Source organism: Ambystoma mexicanum, chromosome 5q (genome assembly GCF_040938575.1).
Source record: "Ambystoma mexicanum isolate Mex_15411 chromosome 5q, UKY_AmexF1_1, whole genome shotgun sequence".
NCBI lineage: Eukaryota > Metazoa > Chordata > Amphibia > Caudata > Ambystomatidae > Ambystoma > Ambystoma mexicanum.
In genome coordinates this window covers 1,381,532,584-1,381,556,149 of record NC_090933.1, presented here as the reverse complement: position 1 = coordinate 1,381,556,149, position 23,566 = coordinate 1,381,532,584, and the positions used below count along the sequence as shown (strand labels likewise).

Sequence of the window (23,566 nt, the reverse complement as noted above, 5' to 3'; positions counted from 1 at the left end):
GTGCCATGGTTGGGAGGAGACCAAGCGGTAAGGGAGGCAAAGGTGGCCGACCTCCAAAAGGGGGTCGTGGTGGGCACGGTAGGGGACGTGGCCAGGATTTGCAGGGTGCCCCTAGACTCCCGTGTGTGGAGGACCAATCAGGGACACCCATGCCCAACCCATGGTTGTGGGAAACGTAGCTGACACCATCCCAGCTCAGTCCTTGTTGGACCAGTCCATTTTGGCACCTGAACCGGCACAGGATGACTTCCAGGCTGACTTCCAGGTCAGCAAGTCTAAGCTACATGTGGCGGTGCAAGTTGCTGTCACCAGGCCACGTGGATCTGGGGCAGCAATGTCATCTGGTGCCCCAAGTAGGCAGGGTGGGGAGGCTGCAGGGGCAACTGCAGCTCTATCCACCCCAGCTCTGAGTCTCCCAGCCAGGACAGTGTCAGTCCAGGTCCATCAAACAGACGTTGGCCCTGCCAACATCACCCTGCAGCCAATGCCTGCACCAAGACCTATGGTCATTGTGCATTTGAACACTCCTAGTACCCAGTCCACCGGCGCTTCTGCCCCTACTGACCAGAGCGGCGTAAGCCACTCAGGATCCTCACCACCTTTGAAAAAGAAGAAGGGTGCTCTGGCACTACAGGCTGAGACCCCAGACACGGCTACACACTCCGGCACGTCAAGGAAGCCTAGCTTCAATGATGCCGAACTTGATGCACTTGTGGCCTATGTGTTGGCACATAGCCGCAAAATGGTGGTTACTGCAGGGTGCAAGACCACACCTGGTCAACGTAAGGCACACTGGCAGACCATCGCGGACATCATTAGTGCCCTTGGATTTGTGAGGCGCACAGCTGATGATTGCTACAAGCGGTGGAATGACCTGAAACGCAGAGCAAAGAACAAGCTGGCCTCAAATCATGTCTCTACTCTGGTGACTGGCGGTGGGTCTCCACCAGAGGACAACCAACTCACTTAACATGAGTCTGTTGCTGGAACCTTTGTCACAGAGGAACAGATCCAAGGCGTGGGAGCCCTACCAGATTACGACGCATTGTCCGGTAAGTGCCCATGCATGTGTGTGTAATCCATGTGTATGTTGTTTGGGTGACAGGTTCTGATTGAGTGCCAGGTGAGGGTGTGTACTCCTGAGTGGTATGGGTCACCCATGTGCTTCCTCCAAAACATTCACTGGCCTTGAATGTGGGTATGACAGTATCCCTTCTGCCCACAGTAGCCAATAAGCTCAACATTACTGCAGTTACCCTTGAACTATGATCTTGCAACAACATTGTTCAGATTTTTTCAGGGTTCATTCAGGCTGATTGTTTCAATTCTCCCATTTTTCCAACACATTTATCAGCCCTATTGCCACATATGTGACATGCTTCTGTAATTGATTACACCCCACATTGGCCCACATTTGTTACCTTGTTATGTGAATGATTAGACCATTCAGGCTGATTGAGTATTGGCCTGCTCACATTAATTTTTAGGGCCTGTTTGAATGTGGTACATGATAGTTGTTTCCTGTCATGTTGAAGTGACCAACCATTGATGTGTACATCTGCCTGCAATCACTGTATTATTGTACACTGGATGTGTTGCAGTGTGTGGCACATGCATATTTTGTCACACTATGTAGCATTTTTCATCTCATCATGTCCATCTCACATGGATGGGTGACAGTACTCATTCACTGACATATGGCTGTACTTGTCAAATGTACTATGGCTATGCTGCATGCCATCTGTGTGCTGTCATGTGCCATGTATGTGTATTGGACATGCCACTCACAGGCTAATGTGTGATGCCAGTGCTACCCAGCATGCAGCAAATGTGTTGCTTTTCCATCTTGGTGTCCTCAGTGACTGCTTTTTGCCTCCCCTTCCAACTCATTGACAGTGCATGCATGCCAGGGTTATAGTCATGTGGGACATGTGTAAATCATGTACTGGATCTCTGGCTTGTCAGGCCTAGGTGTGTGCTATGGTGCTCATGCCTGTTTCCATTTTTTGTCTTTCATGTTTTTGCAGGTGATGACGCACTTGATGCTGTTGAGGTTGAGGAGATGGTGCAGACCCAGGAGGAATCTCGGGGACGTGGTGTGCTGGTGGGTGAAAACCCAATCTTACTGCAGACCATACTGTCCAGGGGTGTCTCTGGGTGCACCTCCCCAGACCTCTATGATTCAAGTGCTGAATCGGATGATGAGACTTATGTGCAGTCGCAGTTGAATGTTTCTGGCAGGGATTCTGTTCTGTCCAACCCACCTGCACCAGGGGTAGAACCATCTATGGGGATGTCAGTGTTCGTAAGTCCGCCTTTGGCGGTTATGGATGCAGGGTCACACTCCACAACATCTGATCCTGTTCCTGGGCCAGCATATCAGAGGTGGAATGCAGTCCTGCAGCCTCAGGCAGTGCCAGCACAGCAAGGTGCAGATCGTCTTGCCCCGAACAGGTGTGGTGCCCGCCAACGCGGTGGCCGTACGCCACCAGGCAATAATGTATGGGAAAACTCCATTTACAGTAAAGCAGTCCAACAGGGAGCATTGGTTGAAATGATGGCTCAGGCAATGGAGAGGGTGGCCACTTCCATTCTCCCCTCTGAAAGGCAGATGGAGCAACAACAGCAGGCAACAGACTCCATTTGCCAATCACACAGGGAAGACATGTTGGCGTCCAACAGGGACCGACGAGCAGCACTGGAGACTCTGCGCAAAGCCATATCTATAGAGTCACAGGGCCACAGGGAAGCCCTGAGGGTAGAACTCCATAATCTCAGGGAGACTCTGGGTGAACTTGAGGCTTCCCAAAATTTAAGGTCAGAAAAGCAGCTGGAGCAGCTTACACGTTTGCTCTCAGCTGAGCTGCAGGCAACTCGGGAGGAGATCCGGGCATCACGGGAGGCCATGCATTCAGAAATGCAGGCAACCCATCATTAGCTGCATGGGGATCTCTGTACTATCATCCTCCAGAACGAGACCTTCCACACCCGCATGCTTGCTGCCATGGAGGACCATACCAGGGCTTTGCGTGGGCTGCCTCCCATAGCACCACCACCTCCTGATGCAGCAGCAGAGGGTGATGAGAGCGACAGCAGCACTCCTCCCACATTAGCATAGCCGTGCAGGCCATGAGCCCATGGAGGTATTTTTTTTCCGCAACATCCACGCAGGTGGCTGTTTGTGTGCACCCTGTCCTCGAACCTCCTGGGTGGCCTTTCCCCTCCTCCCATATTTTTTAATTTTTTACAGTGTGTTGCCTTGTGTGGCTCCCGTGGGCATCCAATGTGTATTCCGGCTGGGCACATGTAGGCTTGTCCTGTGTTTGGGTTAGATGCTTGGGTTCCTGACACACCCACCCCTCCTGCTTCCTGTTTCCATGGGCTTGCAAAGGGTGCGACCAAGTGACAGTGACTTACACAGTGACATTGGTCTCCCATGAGCTGTTTGGGCAGTCTGTAGTCATAACTGTGTGGACATCCCTAGTGGGGTTTGTTTTTGTATTGAACACTGCATGGTGTATTGATATGTGCTTGTGCATCCATGTCTTTCTCCTTATTCGCAGGTACCTTCTTCATGTCTTCACATGGCCGTCTCCTTTGCAGATGCAGTTCATGTTGTATGCAGTACACTGACACATTTGCCTGACAGCAACACTCTGCAGTTGGAAGGGGTGGATGTGCTGGATTATTCAGGTTGTAAGACTTGCACTACTTTGAGTTTGTACTGTCATATTTTGGCATTGTTTCATGCTGTGTTGCTGTATTGTGTTGCTGGTAAGTATTTGGTCATGTGTGCTGTTTGTTATTGATTACTGGGAGCATATTGCCTGTGGCCTCTTTCCATTTGGTACAGTGCACTTTGTGACACTTGTGTCATGTGTTGTGCATTCCTTTGTTTGCTTTCACATTGCATGACATGCCATGGTGTGTTGGGTGGCGGACATGGGGAGGGATTGGGCGACATGGCGCTATTTTCATGTTGTATTTTGCAAGGGGGTAGTCATTCATGCAGCATAAATGTGTGTCTTTTTGTGACACGGCATTGGTTGTCTTTCGTTAGGTAGGGATGCACACAATGTAACAATTCCAGGTGACCCATCTCAGGCTGGTATGGTTGTGACAGTTGATTGTCCCTTATGTCATCATCATTGATTGTCAGATGGTATGTGCCAGGGCTGTGTGCACTCCACAGGGGTGTGATTTTAGGTGAAGTAATTAGCCACCAGCTGCGTACGGGCTGCCTCACCACGGCCCTTTCCCCTCCCATGCGCAGCGGCCATGTATGTGGTTGGGGATGTGGGGACACCATCATGTCCACCGGCAGGCCTCGGCAGGTTGCAACGTTGTGCAGGACACATGCTGCCACTATGATCCTGCACACTACTGGGGGCGCGTATAGCAGCTGCCCACCAGAGCGCTTAAGGCAGCGAAAGCGTGACTTGGGCACTCCAAATGTGCGCTCCACTATGCCCGAGGTTGCAATATGGGCTGTGTTGTATCTTACATCGGGTGAAGTGCTGGGGTTCCGAATTGGCGTCATCATGTGGGTGCTCAGAGGGTAGGCACTGGCCTCTGGGGAGGTGATGATGGGTCTCATTAGTGGGGTTGTGACATTACTCAGTATCTGACATGCATGCATGCACAGCGGCATTTATACTCACCAAGCAGCCATGTATCGCCATGCCGGCCAGCTTCTATGTCCCGGTTTAAGGTTGACATTCTGTAGATGAAACTGTCGTGGGTGGACCCCGGATAGTTGGCATATACTGAGGTGATGACTCCCTTGGCATCACATACTACCTGCATGTTGATGGAATGCCAGTGCTTGCGGTTTCTATAGATGTGCTCATTTGCCCTGGGGGGACATAGAGCCACATGGGTGCAATCAATGGCACCTAGTACTTTTGGGAAATGTGCCACCCTGTAAAATTCCTGGACGGCCACCTACCTTTCTGCAGGCGTTCTGGGCAATTATATGTGCCCGCGGACTGATGGGCGTGCAGTCATGATGGCCAACACCTGATGCAGGCAGCGTGACTGCGTGGCCTGTGACACCCCCCCCCCACTATGGCACCTGTCCGCTGAAATGAACCAGTGGCCAAGAAGTGCAGTACATTGAGCACCTTCTCCAAGGGGCTCAGTGCTTGGGAGCACAGGGTGGGTGATGTGAGGTCATCCTCCCACTCACTCACCAGGTCGAGTATTATGTGAGGTGGAAACCTGTACCTCCCATACACCTGGTCATCAGGCATCCCAAAATGGCTGGTCCTGGGTGTAATAATTCTGGCCCTGACTATCCTCCTCCTCCTGCGGTGTCCCACGACCACTGCTGCGAGGAACGGCATATTCATCGTAGCATCTGAGCTTGTTTGTTGTTTGAGCGTACTTTTATGCTGCGCGGGTCCGCGTATGCCTGCTTCCTGCTGGCGTACGTGTTTCTGGATTAGCGCGTTTTTTTGGCGCACGCATTTGCCCTGTTTGATTCCATGAATACGTGTTGTAGGCGCGCGTGTGGGCGTTCCGCGCATTTGCCTACTGTTCTTCCCCCGTAATTCCCACAATTTCACGCGTTGTTCCCCATTCCGCGTGTTACACCCCGTGTTCCGCCTACTTTTGCTGTGTGCGCCGCGCTATGTGCGCTTTCGCTGTGAGCGTAGCGCACGCCATTTGATGACGTGTACGCCCGCGTGCGCCACGCAGAATTTTAGCACCCTTCCCAGAATTTACACGCGCACGGACTTCCATGAAACAATGTTTTCGCGGATTTTGCTCGCTTGCACTGCGATTTTCCCACTTGCGCTGCGATTCGCATAGATTTTCGGCACACATGTATTCCATGAATCGGCCTGACAACCAGTTGTGGGTCATATCACCCAATAGCTCTAATTAATATTGACGTGAAGAATTTTACCAAGAGACTGGCCAACAGGCTGGTCGACCTCATGCCCACACTCATACATCCAGACCAAAAGGGTTTTTATAAGACCCAGGCAGACGCATGACAACATTCGTAGAGTGAGCCATATTCTGGAGAAGATTCCAGCAGTCCTCGTTTCTATTGATGTTGAAAAGGCCTCCGACCATGTGCTGTGGTCGTTTCTCTTTTTCACCCTAGCTAGGATGGGTTTTGGAGCAAGGTTTCTTGGTTTCGTTAAGGCTAATTATAAGAATCCAACTGCACAACTGTTAGCCAACTGCCATATAGCCTCTCCTATTGATCTACAACGGGGAACCAAACAAGGGTGCCTTTTGTCACCCCTCCTGTATGCACTTTATTTAGAACCACTATTGGCTAAGTTTCGGCAGATAGAAGACATTTTCCCATAACATTATGGCTTACACTGATGACAAGTTACTTATGGCTGCAGACCCACCTAACACGCTGCAGGCGGTCACTCGGGAACTGAAGCCATTGGCAGGGTGGCAGGCTTAAAGATCAATGTAACCAAATCAGAGATCTTAAACTTATCCTTCTCTCCATCAGAAATGCAGGACTTGAGGGAACATACACAACTAGGGTGGGCACAGGAGGGGATACAACTACTGGGCGGTAACAATAACCCCAACACTCAAAGGCCTATATATAGCAAACTACACCACCTTGCTAAATGAAATAGAAACCAGTTGAAACATCTAATGGCTAGGTATAATAAACTCAGTGAACATGGTCACCCTTCCTAGAGCTCTGTATAGTTTCCAAGCACTCCGTATTGGAGTACCCATGTCGTTCTTCTGCAGAATACATAGAGCTATCTCAACATTTATATGGCAGAATAAAACCCCACGAGTAGCTTTAACCACGCTAATGCTTCCCACAGAGAAGGGCGGGCTGGGCCTCCCCAACTTTTTGAAGTGTTATCGCGCAGCCCAAATAAGGGTGATTAGGGAATGGTTTCCGGGCGAGCCGCGGAAAAATGGTTACAGATGGAACGAGCGCTGGGAGGTCCTAGACTTGCGAGTGATATCACGGGGGTAGTAGTGGAAACATGGACCGCACTAGTTAAAAAACACAGTTGGACAACACCCCTTCTCCACTTAAACCTATGTTCTTTAACCCTCAGTTTACTCCGAGATTAGAACCTAACACATTTAAAGAATGGAAACAGGCAGAGTGCGAAACACAGAGATATGTTTTAAGGGGAGGAGGCTAAAACATTTCTACAATGTAAACAAGAGATTGGCCTATCTGAAAACTTGAGATTCCAATACTTCCAGGTGAAACATTGGATTCTAGCCCCCCCCCCCCAATATAAGCCACAGCTGTAAGAGTTAACACCATTGGGAAACGGTGTGACGACCGATTCAGCGGCCAGGATTTCATCTTTATAAGTTTATGGTGGATGCTGAAGTCAAGGAGGCAACACACTATAGGAGATGCTGTTATGTAACTTTGGGGACAGAGATCTCGGTCTCAGACTGGGAAAATCTGTGGAGAACAATACCCAGACTTACCAGATCAATCCAGACCCGTGAGTCTTTGTACAAACTAATGGTACAATGGCACTGCACTACACTCCGGATCGGTTGGGGAAATGAAACCATCATTAACGAATAAATGCTTATTTCACCAGCCAGCCGACCAAGAGGGTCCTTGGAAGCATACTGAGACTTAATAACATAGCCATCAAATGAAAGGCAATCGACTAGCCACGTCACCTGTAGTAAAATATACAATTTCAGGGTTTTTCCAACAGATGGATTGGTAAACAAATGATTGTTCCGGCCTGTATTCCCAGATAGCAATGATAACCTGCCCACCTTACTAAAGATGTTCAGATAAACAGGAACTATTCTGCTGTCTTGAACAGTGCAGGGCTCCTTCTAGCCAGGACCAACTGTGAACTGGCCATCACAGGTTGGTTTATTCTGAACTAGCTGGATCTCCCTGGATGCTTGAAAATTTGAGTCCCGTGAGATGACGATGTCTGTGGGTAGAGGAGATAAAACATTCTCCCCCTTGAAATCCTCGAGTAACGCCCTTTGGCACATAGGTAGTAAGGTCAAACCCAAGTTGTCTTGAGGGATGAAGTTCTTTCAGTATAGTTTCAAACGATTTTGGTCCCAATGTCCATTACTGCTCGATCTGTTCTGTGAGGGTCAATGAAGTCTACAAGTTCAATATTTTATTTAGCTATGGCCCTCGGATTAGGTACTTCTCCTGGAAGCCAGAGGATGTTAGATCTATTATACACTTAATGTTTAATTTCCGGCAAGATACTCTATACCAGAACCTTGTAAGCGGAGCCAGAACTCAGCCATTTACTACCAGAGCTCCAGTCCGATTCCCTCACCGTCGTTGGACTTTTAGGAAGAATGCTTCCAAATGACTAGTAGCAGAGTCTGCGTCACTGGAGCCTTTAAGAACTCTGTAGACTTGGGTGTTACACTTGCATTTTTCCCCCCAACACAAGTCAGCCATTGACTTTCAAGGGCCAGATCTTCCTGCATGGAGCTCAGAGGCAGAGGAAGTTCCCGTCTACCAACAGACGTACATCCTTAGACAAGGGGTACTCATATTAACAGGCAGAACATCCAAACCACCTGTATAGGAGCCACAAGCTTTTACTGTAACTTTAGTCAGATAAGGCTCTGGGAAATAGTAACCAACACATCACCCAGTTGGCAATTTGCATCCCCATCTTCTTGAACAGGTCTACTGGGGGAGTAGGACGGCAGATTTAGCTGACCTTCTAAAAAGAAGGCTGCCTTGTCAGTGTTCTGGGAAACTTTCTTGATTGCTTAGCATAATTGTGTGTAGACTTATTCTTAGATTTTCTTTTTCACCTGGGTAGGCGTGCCCTTCTTGCCAGGGCCAGCCCGTCCCTGAGTCACCATGTTCGAAGAGCAGTCCGGTACTTGACGGCCCCGGGATGATGCCAACAACTTTGGAGCCAACCCGCTCTCCCTGCTCACATGGGCCACATGGTCAATCACCTTCTTACTCCCCAAAAACAACATACAAGACTCTTCCGTGCCCAAGGAGCGATCATCCCTTAATTTGTCAAGCAACCTTGAAACACGCCCAACTGGCCATTGAGATTGTGGACATTTCTTCAATTTGGTGTGTACTCCTATATTTTCAAATTTGAACAGCAATGACTCCAACATAGTAGAATGGAGCTTAGTTTCAGATTTAAAACCTTTCTACAAAGATACCAGGACTCACACCACGTGATTAATTTCTTGTAGTATTCCTTCGTGCCTATCGTTTTGATGTAACATTCTTGCCAATCCCCTCGGTGGACCAGGACCAGGTATTGAAATAGTATCAGAGTTTTGAGTAACACCCTCAGAGAGCATGGGTGTAGTGTCCAAGAAAGAGTCCCCCCTCAATCCCTGAACAGGGTTTAACAATGTCAGGAAGACTCAACAGATCTTCATCAGGGGTTGAAGGACATCGATAGGAAGTTGTAATCGCACTGCAGGAAGAACCCGGTATTGCTGGGATAACTGGCCTAGGTTTGAAAAACAGTCATTTTGGTTGCTTTCGTATTTTTCAAATTAGGAACAACAACCAAGACTACCTCACCCGGAGACACAGGTAGGGGTAACTAAACTACCATTTGCAGAGCTACCAAGGGATCTTGAGACATTTTAATGTTAATAACCCTGTTTCTTAAGTTGTACATAAACCAAATAGGAGGTTAGATCAGAAGAAACTTTTCCTTCAGAGTAAAGCAAGTTTGTATATATGCTTTTCGGGGTTTATAGTCATAATGTCGAAAAAAAAATGTCGACAAACAAAAATGTCGAAAAAAAAATGTCGAAAACAATAATGTCGACATCCTATACTTATAATGTAAAAAGTCATTTTTTAGAAAAAAAAATGTCGACAAAAAAAATGTCACTTAGAACTATCAACACCTCACCCAACACCCCCCTGCAACCCCCCCCCCCACACCCCCCACCACCACCCTCCCACCCCTCATACTCAACACATTTTAATTATATATTTATTTATTTATTTATTTATTTTTTCAATAAATAAATAAATAACCAAAAAGAGTATCATTTACTATTGGGGGGGTCCCCCCGGGGGGGTCCCCCCAACCCCCCCCTCACCCAACACCCCCCTGCCACCCCCCAACCACCCTCTCACCCCTCATACTCAACACATTCTAATTATATATTTATTTATTTATTTATTTATTTTTTCAATAAATAAATAACCAAAAAGAGTTTAATGTTCTATGGGGGGGGCCCCCAACCCCCCCCTCACCCAACACCCCCCTGCAACCTCCCCACACCCCCCCAACCACCCTCTCACCCTCATTCTCAACACATAGTAATTATATATTTATTTATTTATTTATTCAATAATTAAATAAATAAAAAAAGTATCATTTACTATGGGGATGTCCCCCCAACCCCTCTCACCCAAGAACCCCTGCCACCCCCCCACACCCCCCACCCCTCATACTCAACACATCTTAGTTATATATTTATTTATTTATTAATACAATAAATACAAAATTTCGAAAAAATATCGAAAAATGTCGACATTATTGTTTGTCGACATTATTTTTTTCGACATTTATTTTTCGACATTTTGACTGTCGACATTATTGGTGTCGACATTATGACTGCACACCTGCTTTTCGGCACTGTTAAACAGAGCAGTCAGCTAACCGCTTGCTTGCATTCGAAGCAGGATAATCACGGACTCACCCCGAAACCACTAAACTGCAAAAGTGAGTCACACGCTGCCACACACTTCCGTGCATGCTCCGTACAGCAATGAGCTTTAGAATTGTCAGTGGGTGTGCTCTCTTCCTGCAAGTGTAGACAAAGAAAACCGACTCCACAACAGCGGAGAAGCAGACAAAGTGTCTCCTGCAAGACTGTTTCACACACTTGCCATATGACCAATGCATTCTACTTGTTATTGATATTGATATTTTATTTGTATTTGTATCACGCTTGTATACAAGTGTTTCAGAGCACGACGTGGCAAGGGAGGGGTACAACGGAGAACAAAACAGCGATCTTACTAGACCCATTGACTTTGAGAACACGCAAATGCATGGGTTAGGGAAAGGGGGAAAGTGCAAGGGAAGGGGGAGAGATGAAAAGTGCTGGACAAAGGGAAATACAAATAAATAAATGAATAAATAAAACATGAATAAATAAATAATAAAAAACAGCAAACAGTGGTAGTGCAGCCAACTAGAGGCAAGTGCTAAGTTGAAGGCACAGGGTATGTCTGAGAAGTGCAGACAAACCAAAAGAGGGGACTGTAGGGTAACAGATACAGACCCCAGTGCAAGGGTTTCCAGGAGGCAGAGCGGGTGAGCAGGTACCTGTGCCCAAAGTCGCAGGGTGACTGGGTGCATGATGCCGGGACTGAACAGGTCAACAGGGGAGAGGAGGAGAGAAGGCAGAAACAAAGAGGAAGGTCTTGAGGTGTTTCCGGAACCAGAGATGGTTCTCCTCAAGTTTTATAGTGGCAGGGAGGCTATTCCAGAGGGAGGCCACAGCCAAAGACAGAGATCTACCTCCAGCTCGTTTCTTTGAAAAACATACTGACCCTGAGGTAGTTGGGTGTGGAGGAGCGAATAGCTTGGGAGGGGAGGTATTTACGGCGGGACAGCTGAAGGTATTTTGGACCCAGCCCCAGAAAAGCCTTGTGGACAATGCAAAGGGTTTTGAATTCAATCCTTGCAGCCACTGGGAGCAAATGGAGAGATTTCAGGGCTGGAGAAATACAATCCCAGGGCTTGAGGCCAAGGACAAGTCTCGCAGCCCTGTTCTGGATAAGTTGCAAAGGGTCGAGAATAGCAGCAGGAAGATTTAGAAAGAGGCTGTTGCAATAATCCAACCTAGAGAGAACCAGGGCTCGAGAGACAGTGAGCTTCTGTGAGAAGGAGAGGAAAGGCAGCATAATGTTGAGGAGGTGCAGTAGGAAGTTTGACTTTTTAGAGACATCAGAGATGTGGGCAGAGAAGGAGAGCGTGGAGTCAAAGACGCCCCTGAGGTGCTTTGCCTCGCAAGTGGGGGTAGGAGGAGGGCCAAGGGAGGCAGGCCAGAGCTTGACAGGAAAGGAGGGTGAAGGTGTGTAGCGATGAGGAGGATCTCCGTCTTGCTGGCATTCAGGCATAGATCTTTGGCGGCACACCAATCCTGAATGGTAGGTAGCCAATCAGAGATGAGAGAAGGAGAAGAGGTGGCCGAGGAAAGCCCGAAAATGAGTTGGGTTTCATAAGCATAGCACTGAAAGTTAGAGCAGAAAATGGCAATGCGGTGAGCGAGAGTTGCCAGGTATTTGTTGAAAAGCCAGGGTGAGAGGTTAGACCCCTCGGGAGCACTGCATGTAGAAAGGGAGATAGATGAAAGGAAGGACCCAATTATTGTTATCTGGAAGTTATTCCTTTCAACCGCTCCAAAATGTCAATTTTGAGCCAGAGATTTTGTGGTCTGTGGCAAATGTGAACTCAACGGAGGGATGCCGGAAAATTAAGGGAAAATAGTAACATACCGTGAACATTGTGACGACAAAGGTGAACCCGGCTGAGGGATGTCCACAATGAATAATTGGTGAAAAGGACATTGGGACTGTTAAGTGATACATTTTTGTTGAAAGGTTTTGGTGAACCCGATTGAGTGGGGCTGACGTTGCAAGAAGGATCAGACCCCGGCTGAGGGGGAATCCAAGAGGCAGAGAGAAGTGACCCAACGTGAAAAGATTGCCAAAGGAACTTTTGTTTGTTTATTGTTTTGGTACTGCCAGCCTTTAAGGCAAGAGACTTTTTCAGGAAAGAGACTTGGCCCGGGAAGATCCTGGCATTGTTGAAAGGAACTGTAACCTGGTGCTGGCGAGGCCCAGGAATGTGCTGTGCTCAAAGGTCCTGCCTTGTCTCATGCTAAAACCGTGAGGAAGGGAGACCCAACCATACCATCCTGACTTATCATTTGGTGAACACTTCTTTCTTTTCTTGAGCACATTATCACACACTGTTTTGTAACTTAGTTGTATGGATTGGCAATAGGTTTATTCAGTGTAGACCCTTTTTATTTGACATGGCACCACTGGGACTGCTTTATTATTGTTTGATGGTCATAGCTTTGTCGAGGCTTAGATTTAGATTAGGCGTTTTTCTGGTTTATAGTCATAATGTCGAAAAAGAAATGTCGACAAGCAAAAAAGTCGAAAAAAAAATGTTGAAAACAGTAATGTCGACATCCCATACATATAATGGAGAAAGTCAATTTTTCGAAAAAAAATGATCGATTAACATAGGCAGTAACACGAAGTAAATAAACATAACAAAACTATCGTTTAATATTGGGGGGGTCCCCCCCCAACCCCCCAACCTCACCCTACATCATGAACCATCCCAGCACCCCCTCCCCTTCCCCTCGTCCGTAATCACCCACTTGTCTGTTACACTAGATAAAGATAGGTTACGAAATGGTTAACACACTAGATGACATTCCTGAGTAAAGCACCTTGTTTTGGTAGCATGAAACCAGTAACGGCTGTGGAAAACCGTCATTACCTGACAGAACATCTCTTGAGAGGGTACTTCAGGCAATTGATTACACTTCATTCATACTTAGAACAGGCGAAAAGGTAAGACACACGACCATTATAATAAAATAAAATGTACTATAAAACACATATTATAAAATACCACAAAAAACTAATTTTATGTATCAGGTGATAAAATGGAAAACAAAGTAGAATTTATAGAAAGTCAAAAAGGAGGAAAGCAGTTAATTTGGAATGGTTACATATTCTATAAGGAACTTCAACGAAAAGAGAGGATTTACTGGCGCTGCGCGGAATATGCAAAAAATAAATGTACAGCACGCGCAGTAACAGTCGGAACAGAGGTAAAGGGTAAAGCAGAACACAATCATATGCCTGATCAGACGAATATAATAATCAAGAAAACCTTAACGGAACTAAAAAGAAAAGCGATTGAACATGAGGGGGAAGCTAGCAGATCTGTACTCAGAGAAGTTTGTGGCCAGTTACCGACACATATAACAGCGCAATTGCCGGCTGAAAAATTAATGCAGCGCACTATTAACAGAACCAAACATGCTAATGAAAACCTACCCCCTCCACCTATATCCTTTGAAAATATAACAATTCCGGACATTTTTAAAGTTACTGCATGAGGAGAACATTTTTACTGTGGCTCAATTGAAATGAACAATGACAAAATCTTAGTGTTCGCTACCACAAAAAACTTTCAACATCTGAGTCAAAGCAAAAATTGGCAGAGTGACGCAACTTTTAAGGTATGCCCTCACCCGTTTTTTCAATTTTACACCGTACATGGAACAATCAATGACAAAATAATACCACTAATTTACTTTTTGATGCCAAACAAAACAGAGGACGCATACAAAATCATATACAATAAAATTAAGGAAACAACACCAGATTCGAAACCAGAGACAATAATCATGGATTATGAAACAGCTCAAATCAAGGGATTTTCTAGCGTGTACAGAGAAACTAAAGGATGTTTTTTTCATTTCACACAAAGTGTTTGGAGAAAAATCCAAAAATTAGGTTTGGGATCAAAATATACGGAGGACAGTTACTTTCAAATTAACGTTAAGAAACTTTTTGCTTTGGCTTTTGTACCGGAAAATCATGTCATTACTTTTTACGAACATTTAATTGAAAGTCAGTACTATAAAAATCATGAGGATGAGTGTACAAATTTACTGGACTACTTCGAGAACACCTGGATAGGCCAATTAACTAGGAGTGGCAACAGACGCAGACCGAAATACCCAATTGATTTGTGGAACTGCTACCAGTCTACCATGGACAACAAACCAAGAACAAATAACGCGTTAGAAGGCTGGCATAGCCGCATAAATAAAAATTTCAACACACAGCATCCAAAGTTATGGCATTTCTTAAGGGACTTGAAATTAGAGGAACAGCACCAGGAATTGCGAATTTCTCAAACAATTTCATTGGCAAATCAAGCGCCAAAAACAAAAAAGTACAGAGATTATGACAATAAATTAATGCAACTAGTACACGAATTCAACATGGAGAACAAGGAAAGTTACTTAGATTCTCTAGCATTTAACTTAAAATGTTAATAAAAACACTTACAGTTTATGGTCCTCGAGATTCCATATTGAAAAGGGTGAAAACTCCAAGAAAATCCCATAAATCCAGGTGCAAAACGAAAAATTGCAGTGAACAGGAAAAAGTGCCGATTCCAGGCTAAAATCCACACCTTCAGTAAAAAAAATGTCCGAAGTCCAAGTAAAGTATCCGTAATCCGCATAAATCCACGATCCAAATGCCTGTTCCAGCTAAACTCCATACTCCAGGAAAAAACGGCTCCTAAAAAAACCATAATCCAAAAAAAATGGAAACATCCAGGTAGACACAGTCCGAGGAATCCAAGTAGACCCAGTCCATCCGATGAAAAAACCAGAAAAAATAGTGAAAAACCAAAAAAAATCCAAAAATATCGAGAACCGAACTAACGGAGACGCGACCACGGTAGAAACTAATCGAGAATGAGCTTTAAAAATGGTGCTCACGTTTACGTTGAAGTACGTGACGTGCGTACGAAACCAAAACAAAAATATGTTAGTATTGATAAACATGCATTTTTAACGCGCTAGCACCATCAAGTGGTTATTTAGAATATTACATGTTCGACTGAAAAATAAACTAACGTTACATTTATTTATTTATTTATTTGAAAAAATACATTCAAAAGTTATGTTTAAAAATATTACCTATATTTAAAAAGTTGTATATTTTAGAAATAGACAATAGAGAACTTTTTACTATTTGATTTTTATACAGAGTTAATAAAACATGAAACTAACTTACCTTCTATTAGAGTTGCTTGCTTTATTAATTATTGCATGTATGTTGTGTCGAAAAATTAATGTCGAAAAAAACTAATGTCGACATTTTTGTATGTCGACATTCTAGTTTTTCGACATTAATTTGTCGACATTTTGACTGTCGACATTATTGGTGTCGACATTATGACTGCACACCGTTTTTCTCACCAATTATGTGTCTGTCTTTACTGTTGCCACCATGAGTTTCTCACAGTATTGAATCCCTTTCCTAACAGGTGCAGCAAGTACTCCAATTAAAACACGTTCATAGGATATTGTCAACACTGCAGAGGTTGAAGTTTGGTCTGGAGGATTTAAACCGTGATCTGTAGGGTACATTCAGGTCACTGCTTTTTGTCCGTAAAGCATAGAGAGGTGGAGACCACTAGAAAGTTACACAGGAACTCGGACGGGCCAAGGTGACCCATAGATGCTTATCCTTTTGCTGCTTTTTCTTTGAAAAGTATCTCCCTAATAGGCACCCCTACTCCGACTGTTTTGGGTTGTGTCGGGAGGGGTGCCTTCTCAGTGCAAAGATTCTCCGCTTGGGATTCACAAGAGGCAGAGGTACTGCAAGTCAAAATAGAATTGCAAGAATTCGGTCTAAGCAGTACTCTTGGTCAGTGTGCAACATGTGGCCTCGCCAACAGCCATTGGCCAGCGATAAATGACTTGCGTGTAAGAAATGCTGTCTGTCTGTATGCATAGAATTGAGTTGGGGAGCGACTCTGTTGTGGCTAGCTAGTAGTTGCACCCTGCTGTTGGTTGAAAGAAATGTTCTGGGTGCTGTAAACCCAAACTTCCCGCATCCACCACCCAGCATATCTTCCCCTTCTCCTTAGCTGCCACTTGCCTCATTGCCACCCAAGCAGGCTTTCCCCAGCTCTCTGCATCCACCCACCAGCAGATCTCCCCTCCTCCTTAGCTGCCACTTGCCTCATTGCCACCCAAGCATGCTTTCTCTATCTCTCTGCAACCACCCACCGACAGATCTACCCTTCTCCTTAGCTGCCACTTGCCTCACTGTCACCCAAGCATGCTTTCTCTAGCTCTCTGCATTCACCCTCCAGCAGATCTCCCCTTCTACTTAGCTGCCACTCGCCTCATTGCCACCCAAGCATGCTTTCTCTAGCTGGCTGATGCTCCCACCAGCAGATCTCCCCTTATCCTTAGCTGCCACTTGCCTCATTGACACCCAAGCATGCTTTCTCCAGCTCTCTGCATCCACCCACCAGCAGATCTCCCCTTCTCCTTAGCTGCCACTTGCCGCATTGCCACCCAAGCATACTTTCTCCAGCTCTCTGCATCCTCCCACCAGCAGATCTCCCCTTATCCTCAGCTGCCACTTGCCTCATTGCCACCCAAGCATGCTTTATCTAGCACTGTGCATCCTCCCACCAGCAGATCTCCCCTTCCCCTTAGCTGTCACTTGCCTCATTGCCACTCAAGCATGCTTTCTCTAGCGCTCTGCATCCTTCCACCAGCAGATCTCCCCTTCTCCTTAGCTGCCACTTGCCTCATTGCCACCCAAGCATGTTTTATCTAGCGCCCTGCATCCTCCCACCAGCAGATCTCCCCTTCTCCTTAGCTGCCACTTGCCTCATTGCCACAAAAACATGCTTTCTCTAGTTCTCTGCATCCTCCCACCAGTAGATCTCCCCTTCTCCTTAACTGCCACTTGTCACCCAAGCAGGCTTTCTCTAGCTCTCTGCATCCACCCACCAGCAGATCTCCCCTTCTCCTTAGCTGTCACTTGCCTCATTGCCACTCAAGCATGCTTTCTCTAGCGCTCTGCATCCTTCCACCAGCAGATCTCCCCTTCTCCTTAGCTGCCACTTGCCTCATTGCCACCCAAGCATGTTTTATCTAGCGCCCTGCATCCTCCCACCAGCAGATCTCCCCTTCTCCTTAGCTGCCACTTGCCTCATTGACACCCAAGCATGCTTTCTCTAGCACTCTTCATCCTCCCACCAGCAGATCTCCCCTTCCCCTTAGCTGTCACTTGTCACCCAAGCAGGCTTTCTCTAGCTCTCTGCATCCACCCACCAGCAGATCTCCCCTTCTCCTTAGCTGCAACTTGACTCTTTGCCACCCAAGCATGCTTTCTTTAGCTCTCTGCATCCTCCCACCAGCAGATCTCCCCTTCTCCTTAGCTGCCACTTGCACCATTGCCACTCAACCATGCGTTCTCTAGCTCTCTGCATCCACCCACCAGCAGATCTCCCCTTCTCCTTAGCTGCCACTTGCCTCATTGCCACAAAAACCTGCTTTCCATAGCTCTCTGCATCCTCCCACCAGCAGATCTCCCCTTCTCCTTAGCTGCCACTTGCCTCATTGCCACCCAATCATGCTTTCTCTAGTTCTCTGCATCCACCCACCAGCAGATCTCCCCTTCTCCTTAGCTGCCACTTGCCTCATTGCCACCCAAGCAGGCTTTCTCTAGCTCTCTGCATCCACCCACCGGCAGATCTCCCCTTCTCCTTAGCTGCCACTTGCACCATTGCCACCCAACCATGCGTTCTCTAGCTCTCTGCATCCACCCACCAGCAGATCTCCCCTTCTCCTTAGCTGCCACGTGCCTCATTGCCACAAAAACCTGCTTTCCATAGCTCTCTGCATCCTCCCACCAGCAGATCTCCCCTTCTCCTTAGCTGCCACTTGCCTCATTGCCACAAAAACATGATTTCTCTAGCTCTCTGCATCCACTCACTAGCAGACCCCTCTTTCTCCTTAGCTGCCACTTGCCTTATTGCCACCCAAGCATACTTTCTCCAGCTCTCTGCATCCTCCCACCAGCAGATCTCCCCTTATCCTCAGCTGCCACTTGCCTCATTGCCACCCAAGCATGCTTTACCTAGCGCTCTGCATCCTTCCACCAGCAGATCTCCCCTTCTCCTTAGCTGCCACTTGCCTCATTGCCACCCAAGCATGCTTTATCTAGCGCCCTGCATCCTTCCACCAGCAGATCTCCCCTTCTCCTTAGCTGCCACTTGCCTCATTGCCACCCAAACATGCTTTCTCTAGTTCTCTGCATCCTCCCACCAGTAGATCTCCCCTTCTCCTTAGCTGCCACTTGCCTTATTGCCACCCAAGCATGCTTCCTACAGCTCTCTGCATCCACCCACCAGCAGATCTCCCCTTCTCCTTAGCTGCCACTTGCCTCATTGCCACCCAAGCATGCTTTCTCTAGCTCTCTGCATCCACCCACCGGCAGATCTCCCCTTCTCCTTAGCTGCCACTTGCACCATTGCCACTCAACCATGCGTTCTCTTGCTCTCTGCATCCACCCACCAGCAGATCTCCCCTTCACCTTAGCGGCCACTTGCCTCATTGCCACCCAATCATGCTTTCTCTAGTTCTCTGCATCCACCCACCAGCAGATCTCACCTTCACCTTAACTGCCACTTGCCTCATTGCCACACAAGCATGCTTTCTCTAGTTCTCTGCATCCACCCACCAGCGGATCTCACCTTCACCTTAACTGCCACTTGCCTCATTGCCACACAAGCCTGCTTTCTCTAGTTCTCTGCATCCACCCACCAGCAGATCTCACCTTCTCCTTAACTGCCACTTGCCTCATTGCCACTCAAGCATGCTTTCTCCAGCTCACTGCGTCCTCGTCAGTCGCATTCAACTGTTAGATGATGCATCTAGGGAGCTGCATCTGGCCTGCTCTCTCTGACATCAAACTTCTGTCATCACACATTCCCCTGCTGTTTCCCTGCTGTCATCACACATTCTCCTACTCTTTCGCTGCTGTTATCACACATGTCTCTGCTTAATTCCCCAATTCCCTCCCAAGTATGCAAAGGATATGTGGGACATAGTAATTGTCAGAGCCATGGAAGGGCAGTGAAGATGTCAACCTGCAGTGTTTACACACACCTAACCCTAATGCTGTGTTGTTTTGTCTAGGTGAGCCATATAGCACCAACATGTCACTTTACAACCACGTCTGAGAGCTGAAAACTGGAAGCCTGCAGAAAAGAAGGTATGTACCTGCTCTCCTCACTGAAACCTGCACTATTTGAGAGTCCTGAAGGCGGGAGGATGTTTTCTTTCAGTATTTACCTACAACACAGGCTCTATTCAGCCTGTACTGTAAAAACGTGGTAATGTGTTTCACTAATATGGAGTCACTTTTCAGCATGTATGTAAATTGTGACACTGAGCTGTACATTTTCCATAATTTTGTGTGAGAATCAGTTTTGATGAAACCAAAAGTACTGTCAAGTCTGAGAGAACTTACCTCTCACTGTAGATTTGCTTGTAGCTTCTACTTCACAAGTCTCCCGGCTTGTGGACCTGTATTTGATTCTTCTTTCTTCTCCAAAGAACTTTTAAAACATTGTGCAAAGAGCTTTACTCACCTTCAAGAAGGGCTCCAGTTGCCAAGACTTTTGGCCATTGACATTGGCTTAGCCTAGGTCCCTGAAGAGCCCTTCTATCCTCTGTTGTTGAGTTGTACCTATCCTTCCAGGAAGGGGTTAAACTATTCTGCATTGTGGGATTCAAAAGTATCTGCCTTGTTTGCTAAGTGCATTTGAGATCTCGTGTTTATTCTGTTGAATCTTTCTTTTGACATTCTCTCTGCCTACTCTAAATGTAACAGTAATATATGAATGCCAACAGCATCCAAGTTATTTAAGTCACCTGAGGGTGTAGGAAGTGTCTGTGTGCCATCCCCAATGGTAATTACTGAATCGAAAGAAACCTACGAGTGTGGATTTCTGAAGTGTATTTAAGTGTTGCTTTTATATTGCTCCCTTATGAAGAAGGCTTGTTTAAATGACTGGTAAATGAATGATTGTTTTTATCAAGAAACCTTGAGTATCAGTGTTTATTTGAATACTTGTCACTGTGAATCTCTGTGTAACTCCCCTACAGCTCACATTGACCCCTCTTGAGATAAGCCTGGCTGCTCAGCCACACTACCAACCTGTGTAGTACAGACTTATACCAAAGGTTGAGTTCCTATTGCCAGGAGGTCAGGGTTGTTGTAGTGCACCCAAAGGGTACTACCTCAAAGCTCTACCTAACAGAGTCCACACCCTTTTTTGGGTGTTTCAATATATGTTAATCACTGCTAGGTGAATATTCAGTGGACAGGGTGCAAATAGTTTTTTGGGGCGTTGTTTCAAAACCGTAAATTGGATAAAGGTAGTGGCTTGAGATCAAAGGTTCAAAGTTTGTGCTGTTCTTTATCAATGTCAAGAGGCTGGCTGCCGGGAGCCCCTCTAGAGATGTAATTGCAGGGTTAAGAAAAGGCACAAAGCACCCAAAGGCCGGTTTTCCCATTAACCATGCCTCTTGTCGACAGATGAAATCTGCTGCATGCCAGTTGGTGTCTCCTTTTTTAGTCAAATACGAGAATCCTCTTGTGTTCCATGAGACTAGAGTACGTTTCGTGAAGCCTGCTTCCTCAGTCACTCGTTGCTAAGCAGTTTTTTCTTTTACCAAAGATGTAGAGGACTACACCCACCTTTTTTCTTCGTTCATACTGAAGAGTGTACTTTTAAATGTAACCAGCCTGTTTGCTAGGCGAGTCTCCACCTTATTAACTGTCAAGGTCAAGTTTTCTCTTTTTCAGACTGGTGGTTAGTCCAATGCCCGAGCCTTTGGGGACCTTTTCCTTTTCAGAGGAGGTATTCTCTCTCTCTCTCTAGATCAAGTGCTTGCTTTTGAGATGGTAGGTGTCTTTTGAGATCCCATCCTCTAGTTCTCATTGGAAGGATCTTCTGCCCCAGAGGCCAGTCCTCAGGGTTAATTTATGTCAAAACCTAGTGATAAAAAGCTAGTAACTGTCTCCAGTATTATACATTTTTTAATATGAGTGGAGGTGGAGCGGGATCAAGGCAGTACGTTCTTCGTTGGGAATCTCGATTATTGAGAAGTAGTTGCTTATAATGTGATATAAAGAAGGCACACAGTGACATAGTTTCAGTATATTGTGTCTGTTCAGGATACATTCTCTTCATAGGTCTACAGCTCGCTCCATCCTTATACAGCGGATCAAGTCTCTAGCTTGAGCCAAGCGGGCCTTTTAGGATCTTTTTTCTGCTCTTGACCTTGAGAGATGTCTCTTTTCGTTTCTCTTACGGTCTGTAGCTTTGAAAAAGTTGGGAGACCTCAGTTGTACTTGCTCTGTGTCTTTCCGGTGGAGAGGATTTGTAGCCCAGCTTGATTGCAAATTGGTACGGACAGTTGAACCAGGACTTGAGAGGACTTGAGGGAGGGTCTGTTTGCCCACTGTCAGGTTTGTCAGTTCTTTTAGTTATAATTTTAGTGGCATGATTCTTTATTGACCGCTCTCTTCTTTCAGCCAATTTAAAAAAGGGGCTATCTGACAGGTTAATCTTTGCTGGAGCCCTTTTAGATTCTTCCTGCCCCCCTGGATTTAAGCACTGGCGAGATGGTTGCGCAGCAACCAGGTCTTCCAGTTCATCATCAGTGGAGTAGATAGACATATTTGATAATGCAATCACCTCGTCTTCTTCCGCGGGCTCCTCAACCACCCCTCTTTTTTTGGAGAGCAGGTGTATTTAGGTCGATGACTGAATGACTCTCCCCTTCTGGAGGAGAATCATTTTCCTTGTTTTTCTTAGCAGTTGGGCATTCAGATTGTGATAAGGACCTCTTTTTTGGTCGTCTTCTTAGAGGATTTTGATCTTATGATTAGGAGAGGAGACTTTTGTTTTGTCTTCTTGCTAACGGGGGTCCAAACGGACTTTGAATTCAAGAAGAGCAGGAAAGTGTTAGTAGAGTAGTTCCCTGATCTTGAGACTGCAGACACCATTTGATCGAGCACAGTAGGTATAATTGCAGCCCCGTCACCTAGACTTCCAATGACTTAGTAGTGTTGCATCGTACTACCGGTCCAGGGTTTAGGGGGGGCCCCAGCCTCAAGATCTCTTTTGGGGAGTGCTCAGTTGTAACGAGTGGCTGTGAATGAGGTACCATTCTCTTTGCTAGCTCTCCCAGATTAGTGATGTTGATCACATCCTCACTGCAGTCTTCAGTTTGTTTATTGCAGTCTTTAAGTTGTGAAGTTGCTGCAACAAAACCTTCACTAAAAATCATCTTAGAGTGTAACATAGCGAGTAGTCTCGTCTGGTTTTTTAAGGTATCATTTATGGCCTTTTACAACTGCATGAATGGTGCCATTGCTATCGTCACAACTTAAAGTTGTGTGAAGTGGTTTTGGGTAGCTTTACCATTCGATTTCTTTGGATTGTTGCATTCGCCAGACAGGCCATTTTGTTTAGCAGGCTTCCCCCCACTAAGGTACTTCTGCGTTACCTAGCTAGTCAAAATCGAGTCATTGCAGGAGGGATCTCCTCTTAACTGCTGGGTCTGCTTTTCAGAATGGGCATTCACCCCAACCACACAATCTGGACCAAGCCACAGTGAGACGTTGTCCGTGGGGGTGTTTTTCATTCGCAGTTGGTCCTCGTTCTCAGTTGGTCCAGCCTTACATCTTCAGTTGGTTGTTTAACAGGACCTTTTTTGTGTGGACTCGAATTGAGGTAAGTAGGTTTCAATGGCACATGTATTAGGCAGATTCTTTGGAAGAGCCGACCCGGTGAAAAGGAAGAAAGGAAGACGAGCCTTGGCTTGATGAGTTCAATTTCTCAGGTTGATCAGTGGAGTAAGGTGAGGAGCAAGCACACAGCCTCTTTTGCACCAGGACTCTCATTATTGGTTCTTGAATTAGGTCACAGGATCC

At 46.3% G+C, this 23,566-nt stretch overlaps 1 protein-coding gene across 1 annotated transcript in view; it reads left to right on the top strand.

The window, feature by feature from the left end:
• LOC138498440 (zinc finger protein 208-like) overlaps positions 1 to 23,566 on the top strand; it is a 460,194-nt gene that overhangs the window by 423,241 nt on the left and 13,387 nt on the right. The gene's annotated exons all lie outside the window — the stretch shown is intronic.